The sequence below is a fragment of the Coptis chinensis genome, chromosome 1 (genome assembly GCF_015680905.1).
Source record: "Coptis chinensis isolate HL-2020 chromosome 1, ASM1568090v1, whole genome shotgun sequence".
NCBI classification, from domain to species: domain Eukaryota; kingdom Viridiplantae; phylum Streptophyta; class Magnoliopsida; order Ranunculales; family Ranunculaceae; genus Coptis; species Coptis chinensis.
This window is the reverse complement of record NC_141456.1, coordinates 63,996,288-64,009,548: the sequence shown is the minus strand read 5'-3', so window position 1 is coordinate 64,009,548 and position 13,261 is coordinate 63,996,288. Positions and strand designations below refer to the sequence as shown.

Genomic DNA, 13,261 nt, shown 5'->3' with positions numbered 1-13,261 from the left:
ATCATCCAAAATAGATCATCATATTTATCCATCACTATCCAAAATGCTATTGTGTTAGCTATTGTATTGGACTCCACCCTACTAGAAAATTTTCCTAACTCGTACCATTCATTGACGCGTGCAACATTCATTCCTCCAAGGCTCCAAGGGAGCCGCAAAATCTCAAAACTCACAAAGCATTATACATAGTAAAGTATGTGATTAAAATTCACTAAAAATTAGTATAGACAAATGTATATATATCATTCTGTTTGACATACATGATAGTATGTCATCCGAATAGTCATCCAAGAAAGTATGTCATAAGTAACACCTTTCAAGGTACTATGTTTCATAACGTTATATGTGATTATAAAGAACATACATAGTATCTACATACCCAACAGTGTACCTAATGTATTATGTAAAAATAATTAATGGAGGCGATAATTAAGAGGATAATTAATTGTTAGATCTTAATTGTTTGTAGTTTATATGAGCTTATAAATAAGAGTAATACTCGTCACACTCCGAACTATGAACAGTGATTGATCATAGTTCGGAGTGTGACGAGTATTACTCATCAATCACTGTTCATAGTCCAATTGTGATATGAACAAAGAATGTTCATAGCTCATAATATGATTAACTCAAAATGATTAACTCTTAATATCACTGTTCATAGTCCAATTGTGGTAACTCTTAATATGATTAACTCAAAACCAAAATTGAAAACTCTAATATTGCACTACCAAAGCCTTTATATAGCGAATAATTCGATTACCACAAAACTTGAAAATTTTCAAAATGGAAAGTTTTGGGATAACCACATATTAAGAAACTACTAATCAAAATATAACTAAACACGGTGGCCATATAAAAACGGACTCTCCTATCAAAAGATATAGCAAAAACAAAACTTTCCTAAAACGGCAAAAACGTGATTTTGAATGCCTAAACGATGGATTTAAGGCCCGAGAGGGTGGTGCCCACGGAAAAGCAGTGGGTTATGATTATTTTGACGTTTCTGATCAAATATGGCCACGTCCATGTCTTTCCGACTTTGTTGCCCGCTTTTCCAGTTCATTGACATATGAATTGGCAACCTGTACTGCATCATATATGCCAAGTTCAATGACATATGCATTGGCTAATGCATCATCAATGGTTGTTCACATGAACAATGAGTGTTCATAGGTCATGTTAAGATATGAACAATGAGTGTTCATAGCTCATATTGGGGTTTGAACAGTGATTGTTCGATCATACTCCAAATAGGTATGAACAACCACAGCATAATCACTTTCATATATCAAGTAGAGGGTCAGAAAAATACCAAAATGCACAAAGCATGTGCACCCTTCTAACATATCATAGATTATGTATTAACCTACAAACCAAGCAACCTAGCAACCAAAAATACTTACATTTCACAAATTACGTCTTATTTTTCTCTTGGACAATTTCTAGTCTTATTTTCCGGTTTCTACACATTCTTCCCGGATTGTTTAGGGCTATTTTCTCGGGGATTTCCATCTCTCTTTCTTCTTCCTCCCCTTTTGTTTGAGAAATGTTGGGATTCAAAATCAATATCTGAAATAAAGATTTGGAAGTCAAAATATATATTATATATATTTTTTTATCAAATTAAACATTATAATAAATCAAATAACATTAAACACTAAACATATATCAAATTAAACATTAATATCACAATCATAACCCGTGAGGTATCAAAGAAAACTCTTCAACTTCATTATCTTCGCCTCCTTCGCTCAAGCTATATTCAACGTTGAGACATGCTTAGCCATTTCATCCATCTTTTCTATAAAATATGAATAAGCCTCAACACTACTCCCCGCGATCGTAAGCCACTTGAGAAGCAACCTTGATACAATGAGCCACTCTCAAAAGTTCATGGTTTTCATGGCCACCCACTAATCAAAGATGAAACTCCATTTCTATCGTGTTTGCCTTTTGCATCCACCGCTTCAAAAGAAAATGCCTTGGAATCTCTTCAATTTAAGTGCTTATTTGAAAAATCTTTAACATGTGACCACAAAGTAACCCCATAAACTGAAAATACTTACATTCACGGTCTCCTCTAAGGTTCCTCTATTGAAACTCACTTTTCAAACGGACTTCTTCCTCGGGTCTCTGAATTTCACCATGTAGCTTCCGGTTCCATTGTTGACAATCTCGCCCCCATCAATTTTGTACTCCATCTTTGCCTTCTCTAATTGCTCCTTAAATATATTGAATGCATTAATCGTATAGACCTTCGCAAAGATGCATATGGGGAGGAAAGCATCTTTAGCCACAATTGTGAACTATGCTCGGTCGCGGTGTCGGCATCTCTTTCATTCCTAACAATCAAAGCCAAAGATCTCTCATTACCATGTACAAACTCCATCAGCATAGTGCTCGAATTTTTTTAATTGGTCGTGAACGAGAATTCATCGATTCACTCCTCCCAGTCATATGCATACCAGCAAAAAATGTGTCACTGAGATAACAAGGAACCCATTTCTCCCGCATATTATACATTTCTGTCAATCAAGGATTTGCAGACAACTCATTCTTCTCTATTATTGTACACCATCTTCCTTCAAAACCAGCAATCTTATACGAGGAGAGACCCTAGCAAAAGGCCAGAAGCAATGGTGGGAGAATAGACCCAATTTTGTTTATAGGTTAGAGAATCAACACTCTACTTATTTCAGATTTATTTCTTAAAAATTTAGGAAATGTATGTTGGAGTGGTCTACCCAGGGCCCTCACAAAATGTATACTGTTTTTTCTTTGTTATCTAATACAATTACCCTTTAGCAAAAAAAATATGAGGAGAGAAATAGTGTTATTCAGTCAGTTACCCAGTGTCTCAATTTTAGTAAAGGATAGCTTCTCTTGAAATTTTGCATAATATGCCAAAGACAAAGAACGATGACGAGTATCAGGGAACACTTTTGCAATGGCTGCAGTCATCGCTCTATCCTGGTAAGTGATGATTGCAGTTGGCGCACGACCACCCATGGCTGCAAGCCAGGCCTTAAACAACCATATGAATGTATCTTCTGTCTCATCAAGTAACAAATAAGCGCACAACCAAATAACTGAATCGACCGCATCTTTGATTGACTCCAAAGTAAAAGGGGCAAAAGGCATAGAGTATGCATTAAAAGACGTTATGTGGTATCAAAAGAGACAACATCGAAACTCATATCGCGACTCGAGACCTCCCATCAACCCAGAAAATGTTTACTGCAGTCCCATTTTGATCTAGATCAATAGCGTAGTAAAACTGGGGATTCTCGGCACTCTTCTGCATAAAATATTTAAGCACGACAGTTGCATCACCTTCTTTAGGCATATTTCTAGTCAAACCATAATGATGGTTCCAGCAATCCTTATTTGTAATGCTAACCCAACTTCTTCCCCACTAAAAACAGCTGCAACTTTACCGACAGGTAAACCGTGTTCACCAAAAATCCTAGCTCATACGTAGTAAAGTATGTCATTAAAAATGCTTCACTAAAAATTAGTATAAACAAATAATTATCTATATCATTATGTTGATGATAGTATGTCATCCGAATAGTCCATAGCCAAGAAAGTATGTCATAAGTAATACCTTACGAAGGTACTATGTAAAAATTACGATGTATGTGATTATAAATAACATACATAGTATAGTATGTCATGGAAAATATCATAGCATACCGTCATACATAACAAAGTACATACCCAACGCGGTACGAATGTATTATGTAAAAATAATTGTAAATCTGCTTTTAATTAACATACATAGTATAGTATGTTATGCAAAATTTCATAGAGTACAGAGTACGTGGTCTACTACCCGGTACATAAGAATTAAGGATAGTTTTATAAACAGAAAGTATATCATACTTTATGCCAAATATATGCAACTAGAAATGGCATTGTAGAAGCATGCGACATATGCAGTGAGATGTCAACGATTGGAGTTTTTACCTTGCGAAAGTATGTCACTTAAAGTAAGTGACATACCGACCCGTCGATTTTGTAAGAAGTGACATAACATATAAGTATGACAGTTATAGTGTCATATCTCTACATGCAGAGCTTATATACGACATTATATGGACGATTAATGAATAAGCTATGCACAACACTATATAACAAAGAAAGTTTATATACGACAATGTATAAGCTGTCCAACAAGAGTATGAACATTCGTTGTTCATAGTCCGACAAGAGTATGAACATTCATTGTTCATAGTCCAACAAGAGTATGAACATTCACTGTTCATAGTCCACTAGGAGTATGAACACTGAATGTTCATGGGTCAATTTGAGATACCCCCCTGTTTGAGCCACTAGGAGTATGAACACTTAAAGTCCACTATGTAGTATGGAGGACAATAGAGTAGCATTGAAGATAAGATAAGAGAGTGAAGATAAGATAAGGGTATAAAATATATTTCGACCAGTTATAAAATTTTGGCAGAGAACAACAAATTCTAAGAACATTCAACTAGTATACTGCATGGCAGTGGGGAGTGAGTGAGCTGGGAGGGAGAGAGAGAGTTGGGTGAAAGAGAAGGGTATTGGGGCTTAAGAAAAATGAGAGAGAAGTTGAGGACAGAGACAGAAACCAACCAACTTGGTTTTGTCCAAGATAACCCCATACGTTAAGATCGTTAGCTCTCACTTCGACAAGCATGAAAAATGTCATAACTAAATCAAAATGAAAGAGAGATGAACTTACTCTAAGCCTACGATGGTTGCCAATGAAATTTCTAGTTGAGGAGTTGTCAACAATGGGAATTGGTGGCACTTCGTTACATTTTCTTTTTCGGGTTTAGGTGCTTGATCCTCCTCGTGTTCGTGGAGGCATGTTTAAAATGACGGTTTAGAACATTGATAGTTAGGGTTTAATGATAATTGTAATCTCCATGAAGTCATTACTACATATGATATCCCAAACTTTATAAAAAATGTTATAAGAGAATGTTTGAAAAACAAAAGTTTGTGCAAAACGTGATTAAGAAACATTTGTCAGAGATTAAGATGTGTATTGGACTCTGGGTTGCTCGTTCCATTGCCAATTCACTAAATTAATGCAAGTGCCAAAATTAGCTATAAAAACAGGATTCAGAGTACACTGCAGAGCATCATAAACATACTCTGACTTATGTTTACAAGAGAGAAAAAAAATCTTCTTTGCATTTCATCAGATGACGGGAATATCCTTGCTAGTTCGCCCCTCCAATTCTTATTACTTAATTAAGATAGCTTGTTCTAGAACCCATCAGTCCCTCATTCACTTTGTGTCAGTAAAGGCATTTGGTGTTCTTTTGTCACAACACAAGTGATAAAGCTCTTTGAAGCTCGACACGCCTTTGGTTCCTACCTTAAACCGACAAAGCACTTACCATATTCTTGCATTTTAATGCTATTTACAGAGCTTTTAACAAAACTAGTTAATACCATTTTGACATATTCTAATACATTCTGCAATTTATGACAGTATATACACATATACAAAATAGATATTAAAGCCAAAAACCCTGTCAAGACAAGGATAGTTACGAAAGGTCTAAATCCATAACATTTTTTGGAACTCTTTTATACCACTTCACGATCCTTGGTTCCATTATAGTTGCCCAATCCCAAGCTTCTGTCCATGCAAATGACTCCCACCCCGGAGCAAGTGGCGGAATAAGACTATCATCTTCAAGCACGAGTTTCACAAAATGTGTGCCTCCTCCAATGTGGCATATTGCCGCTATCTGGACACGAGTTGGATCAGGAGCAGTCCACAAAGGAAAGTATGACATACATTATTTCTCTCCAATGACGACAAGGACACACTGAAAAGTATTAGCGGCTAAAAATCCCATTGAAGGAAGTTCAAACCATTCTTTGGGGTTCATCGTATATGGAACTGTACATCGTAGATTTGTCTTGATCGCTTCTTTTCGTTCTTCTCCACCCATCATTGAAGTATAATCTGCCTCATGGGAAATCAACTCTGTCAACATAAGAGCCTTCACAGTAATCCATGCATCACCTCCATTAGACCCTAAGCATCGTGCAATCGCGCTAAATCCACAATGTCCATTCGGTTCAACATCTTGCCAATCCACAATGAAGTCTCGTATCAATGGATTTAAGTCACGTAGCCCATCATCCCAATTAGACCTACAAACACTTGAATATGAGTTATTCTTGGTTTTCTTTTGCATGGTACCAACTTCTTGGCTTTACTATTCTTGCTTTCTTGAGTTACAATTTGTTCATCAACTGTTTGTGCATACTCGAAAGCTGAAGGCTCTCTCTTTGTGTCCCTTTTATCTTTACAAGTCTTCACACCAATTTTTATTCCAGGTGGCCTACCCCTCACATTGGTGTTGACCTAGTTCTACACACTTTTTCAGCATCAAAACCTTTTGTTCATCTGAGAGCGGTGAAACTTCTTCTGAATCTGTGCAAGCTCGGGCTGAATATCAAAGGACCTATTAGGAAGATCAATCGGAGTGCTACTAAGCTGTCTCCACCTAGGGTGTATCAAAGATAAGGGGATGCTTCCCCTACCAATTAGAACAATTTCACATAACTCATGCGCACAAGGAAGCCCATACATACTCTTGTAAACACAACGACAACGAATTTCATCTGTCCCAACTCTAACAGACCTTATTAGCTCTTTTGCTATCAAATCCAATGCATCTCTAGAAATGTACCCTCTAAGTTGTACATATGTGTTTTGTTTATAACGATGATCCCAGAGATTCAAGCTCCTATTAAAAGAACTTTCAATTTTTGTAACTTGGTTTGTCAGGAGATTGTTAATCAAATTAAAGTTTCGACAGAAGTTACCATTATTGCTAGAACGCAAATGCCTCTTCAAAGAGGAATGCATACTTTCAATTCGGTTACTGCTTGAAGTACCAAAATGCATATGGAGATCTATCCAAGCTGAGACAAACCTTTCTTTGTACTTCGAAAGCCACTGGTCTTCTATGTATTCCACAACACCATAGTGATCTCCGTACTCAAGTTTAAAACAACGTAGGTGTTCCAAGTACTCAACTTCAAGCATTTAGTTATCCTTGTTTTGAACATAAACATAAATTGTTCATACTCAACAAATTTCTCAAATGTTTTTTTGGCCTTTGTCTCGATGTTCCTCCTTATGTGAACTCGACACAAGAAGTGTGCAGCTTCAGGAAACACTATAGCTATCGTATTCATAAGTGCCAACTCACAATCAGTCGTAATTATCTTTACAGAAGTAGCTTTGTAGTCCAGAATATCACGCAACCTCTTCAAAACCCATAGGTAAGAACCTTCTTTCTCAATCTCCAAATACCCAAAAGCAATACAGAATGTCTTCATCGTGGATGTGAACCCAACAACTTCAAACAATGGCATCTTGAAGACATTCGTCTTGTACGTTCAATCCATGACAATGACCTCGGGAAAACACTTTGCCAAATGAATTGATTGGGGTTGTGCAAACAACAAATCTCTACATTCACCTGTTACTGGATTATCCCTATGAAACTCTGTGTACCCAAATTCTTCTAAATTTCTTAGAAATTCTTGCATTTGGTTTCTTCCACTCAACCGAACCAACTAATTCTTGTGACGATAATTGTATAAAGTGCTTTTGTTTGACAAATTATTGTCATCTCTCTGTTTCAAAGAGGGTAAAATTTCACGCGGTTTAACACCACTCAAAGACAAATCTGAACAATCAATTTTTTCTTGACTTTTAACCTTCCGGATTTTAATGCACGACCTATAAGATGCTCCCCAATAGTATGATTATGAGTTCCACACATAACACTCAGTATCCATCCACCTTCATTTCGTAATTCCGCTTTCAACACAAATGGACAGCCACATTTCTTCGAACTGGATTGCCTATATTCTTTGGTTTTCTTGTTCAATATTTTCGGCTTTATCGATGGTCTAAATTTTCCCTCTTTCGCAGAACTCAAGAAAACTCTAGGTCTTCGCCCAAGTCCCGAATTATCAGACCTTGATATCACAACCACAACTCAACAATCATACCAACCGGGCCGAACACCATCGGATCAACGAGTGACAATCTTCGAAGACCTGCGTAAACCCTTGATCTTAGATACTATTGACAAAAATTGTTTTTTGCTAAGTTATTGATAAAATAAATAAAAAATACAAGCTTTCAAATTACATTATTACCTCAATTGTTGTAAATGATTCGGTCATATCGGGATAGCTAATTTCAACATTGTTGTAAAGTTCATTATCGGAATAATAATTTGATCGCAGTAGTGTTAAAGCTAACTCCATATCACTTTTAACACTAATCAAAGTTATCATTTTGATTTTGGCGGGAGAATTTATCTTGAACGTTGCTTCTAGCACATGAGTCCATTCTTAAAGTGAAAATTTGGTGGGAATAACAACAATTTTGTGGGTGACTCAAGACTAACCTAAGAGAACAACAGAGAGAGGGGGAGAAATTTCAGATAGCATGAGTGGTAGGAGTGTTCGTGGAGTAGTAAGTACGGTGAAGAGCTCGTTTGAATTACAATGGGGTGTGGAGAGAGTTATTTAAGGTTATAATGGTCATATTAACAAAAAATGGGGTGTAGAGAGAGTTGAGAGTTATTTAAGGTTATAATGGTCATATTAACAAAAAATGGGGTGTGGAGAGAGCAGCACCAGTTTTTTTTTTAATAAATTTGCCATGTGTAGAGAGACAATCGGGGTGTGACGAGTATTACTCATAAGTTAATATTTCATAGAGTACAGAGTACGTGACCTACTACCCGGTATTGCATTGTAAAAAGCATGGATATATGTTATAAAAAATGTCATATAGGATGTAGTATATCATACTTTATAGTATATCGTACTCATATATAAACAGAAAGTATATCATACTTTATGGATAGTACAATAAAACAATTGTTTAAGAGGATAGTATGTCAATAAGAGTTTTATACTTTTGGTAGTAGTATGTCATAAGCGCTACAATCACTGATATATATGACTATATGTCATACTCAAATGTTATGTCACTTTTTATAAGCTATGTCAATAAGAGTTTTATACGTTGGGTCTCATAAGCGTAGCAATCACAATTAGATATATGTCATACTCGAATATTATGTTGCTTTTTATAATATATGCTAGTATGAGTTTTATACAGTTGGTAGTATGTCATAAGCGCTACAATCACTGATATATATGATACTATATGTCATACTCAAATGTTATGTGAATCGCTGATAGATATGACACTATATATGTCATACTCGAATTGTATGTCACCTTTTATAACATATGTCAATAAAATACGTTGGGTAGTATAAGAATCACTGATAGATATGACACTATATATGTCATACTCAAATGTTATGTCACTTTTTATAATATATGTCAATTAGAGTTTTATACGTTCGGTACCAACAATCACAGATAGATATGACACTGTATATGTCTTACTCAAATGTTATCTCACTTTTTATATGATTGATAATGTTATCTCATATATGACACTATATATGTCATATTAGCACTCGAATCACTGATAGATATGACTCTATATATATCATACTCGAATGTTATGTACTTTTTGTTACTTTTTGGTTGGATTAACTTGTTGACCCGGAATAGTAGTTTATGTGACTTTTTTGTTGCATTGACTTGTTCACCGGTTTGTTCGGTTCTACCCCTCGCAAATGTGTGGCTAGAAAACGCGCACCATTAGTTTCAAATTACATCTCAAGCAAGACGGTAGATTTAGCCTTTTTATTTAAGACTTGAGAACTACCTCGGGGTTGCCTTTTGTAAGACCCGGTAGCACGTCACCCCAAGACTTTGAATCCTCGTGAACGGCAAGTGGTGAACACATGGGCATGAGGTGGATGCCGCATCAGTTGATATGGTGAGTATGAGATGGAAGATTGAAGTGGCATAGGAGAGGAGAATGCGTGAGTATGTAGAAAGGGACGATTCTCGGCTCTAGGGAAAAAGAGCAACTTAAAATCTTTCTCGATCTCTTTACCTTTTTGTGTATTAATTCGGATGAATTGCAAAACAAACCAATTTAAGCCCCGTTGATGGTAATGGTAATGCTAAAAAAATCTGGCTCTTACATGCATCACCGGTCTTGTTTACAATGCATCATTTGTGGGTTTAATTCGCGTATCATTGAAATACTCCATTCTTTAGTACCCCTACATCAATAATCACTTTTCCTTCATTCTGTGCCGTTTCATGGCATGTGTTAAGATGAAAGCATATTTTCCCTCGAGAGCATGGTCTTTAATACAAGAACATTGCCATAAAAAAGTGGTCAGCAGCTACAACATTAAAGAGAAGAAAAAAGAAATAACTGGTAATTAATCTCCAATTCCTATTCAGTTCTTTAAGAGGCATTTGTATATTTCTAGTCTCTGTTTCATTCCAAATACAAATTTCTATTCTTTATATTTTAGCCTAGAAATATCCAAATAACTTTTGGAATGGACAAAAACTGACTTGTAAGAAATATCCAAATAACTTTTGGAATGGAAAAAAAACTGACTTGTAACTCAAAAATAGAGGCGACAAATTGGTTCCACCCACCCAAGCCCCCGCTAGAGGAACCGATCAAGAGGGAATGGCGTTAGGCTAGCTCTTTGTTCAACCCGGACCGAGGAAGAGATAGTGAGACCAAACATGACATGAAAGATTGTTTTACAGGAATGTCCCGCTATCTAACTTGACGAACTACAACCGTGTCTTTGTTCAAAGACATTACACTCTACAAGGCTACAAAGCATTGGGAACGGAATAGATTTGTTGGAGCAATCAAGAATGTTTTTTTAGTCTTCTGCAATGAATCTGAATACTCCTCAAAAAAGGAACTTTAGAAGAGCAGAGTAGGCAAAACTAAATATGAGTGCAACTATGTCGGAGAACTTGTACCACAACCAAAAGCTAATCCCATGAACATCATTAAGTATTAACTCCAGATATATACATTGTTATGACCTAAAAAACCCTTCTCCTCCTTTTCCTCCATTTCCTCCATTTCCTCTCCTTTCTATCCACTCATCTTATTCTTTTTATACTGCTGACCTATGGGCCTCATTTCTCGGACCTATGGGCCTCATAGGCCTAAATAAGGCCATAACAGTTGCCCCCTCTTGGTACCACAGACCATTCATTTGGTATGTGATGCCAAGAAACCTGAGTTTCCATTCCACCATTGTAGCTTCCGCAAATAAGTTTCTCAACATCTCTTATTTTCATGTATGCGGTATATACACACTAATGGCTATTTGCCACGAAAATACTAACAATAGCCACAACAGTTTAGGGTGGCGAGTGGTCACTAAAACTACGCGACAACTTTAACTATTAGACCTTTTTATTTATGCTGTTTTTGGTAACTAAACTGAAATTGAAGAGTGCGGGTAATTAACTTTTTACTAAATTCATCCCCGATTTTCTTGCTATCAAATATTGATCGATACAATTCATCATCACAATCTAGCCAAACAAACCAAAGATGCAAGCATTAAAGCAGATTTGAATAATTGATTTGATAAAACACTTGTGTTTATAAATGGTAAACAAGGATGCTAAAGAGCCATTCATGATAAACAGTTTAACTAAGCCATTGAAAGAGTTGCAAGAATGACATCCTGTGTCATGCACTCATGTGGAAGAAATATGTCTAGTGAGCCAACATATAAAACAATAGTTTTGTACAATGAAGGCATACCAGGCGCTGTAATAACAACTCCAAATCAGAAATCCACAACCAATACCCAAATAGATAGGCAAATACGATTATAAATATCCGACAAAAGAAAGATCTAATAACTTTGAGTACAAATGAATCAAAGTATCTTGGCATAGCACAAGAAATAAAACTAAAAGATCAATAGACGCATACCCATGCTCCTGAATATATAATGTGATCTGCCAAGCCTTACCATCTATCTTGTCAACCACACAAAGAAATAATATATAAATATGTATAGATGCTTATTAAAGTAAAATCATAACCATGCCCCTGAAGATTGTGCACTGCGAACCCCTACCATCTTATCATCAAATTATGTTATGCTTCCAAACAAACTTATACAAAACCGACCAATAGAAGTAACAGTAGTACTAGGGAGAACCTGTACATTGTCAACACTGTCTGATCTATCTACAACTATTTCAAGGGGGGCATTTCCGAGTCAAAACAAGTTAGAACCCTCATTTTCTTTTCTTCGCTAAACTATCATATGTCTTGATATCAAAATAGGGAAAGGAAGGAGATGAGGAAAAACGGAAAACAAATAACCTACTCGATGTTTTCAGCATCAACAGAGCTGAAGTCGATACAAACTATACACCAAAACCAACATGACTCATTTGCGTCTCTTCAAACTTAAAAGAATACAAGACCAACACGATTACACAGGCCTTTCGAACTTCACTTGGTACTCACGTATAAATTCCATACTAAAGGAAAACGTAAATTCCCACCCTGTTCAGGAAGGACGAATTTGGGATCCTTCTATCATGAAAAGCAACACCAGAGACAATGAATACATCTCCAAAGCATGCTCCTTTTGCCTTAAAGCCATCAGAAGTCCCCTCAGTATTTATGATAAGATCTTCTTTGTAGTGCTTGGATAGAAGCACATGTGACAAGTGATGCTAAAAGCTGTGCCCACACTATCAACCCCTCGAAACACCCTCTTTTCGGGCGGATCATATTAATATTCACATCCTTGTAAATAACTTAATACCATGATATTCCCCATTCCCATGGGACTCCTTTTGGAAACACTGAATCGACTTGTTCTGATAACTGGAATTTGGTAACAAGCGGAAGTGCTTTAGTTTAAGGGCATAACTGACACATCCATAAATGTAAAATATATTCTTACATAGAACACCCAAACAAACCACTGGTACATGCATAAACTGTTTACCCCATGAAAGAAAGCTCATTCTTCTATGTTTCCATGCTGAACAAGGTACATTAAACATAAATAAATGGTGCAACGAGAGCACAATCCATCTTTTTGAACGTCGGTCACCATTTTCCTCATAATCCACTCTTTCCTTTTGAACAAGTACCAAGTATTTGTTATATTTGTGTGCCCCCAAGTTGATGCCGTCTAGTTTGGTACAACAAGCCTGGGATCAACTAAATATAACTATTAACCATTGGATCCGCATATCATTTTGCCCCCAAGTACTGCTAGTCCTTAAGAATTCATATAATTTTGGAGATTCCAGGTAAACC

At 36.4% G+C, this 13,261-nt stretch overlaps 1 pseudogene; it reads right to left on the bottom strand.

Moving 5' to 3' along the window:
• Nucleotides 1–5,804: 5,804 nt before the first annotated feature.
• LOC147524925 (uncharacterized) lies at nt 5,805–7,575 on the bottom strand (annotated as a pseudogene).
• Nucleotides 7,576–13,261: the final 5,686 nt, after the last annotated feature.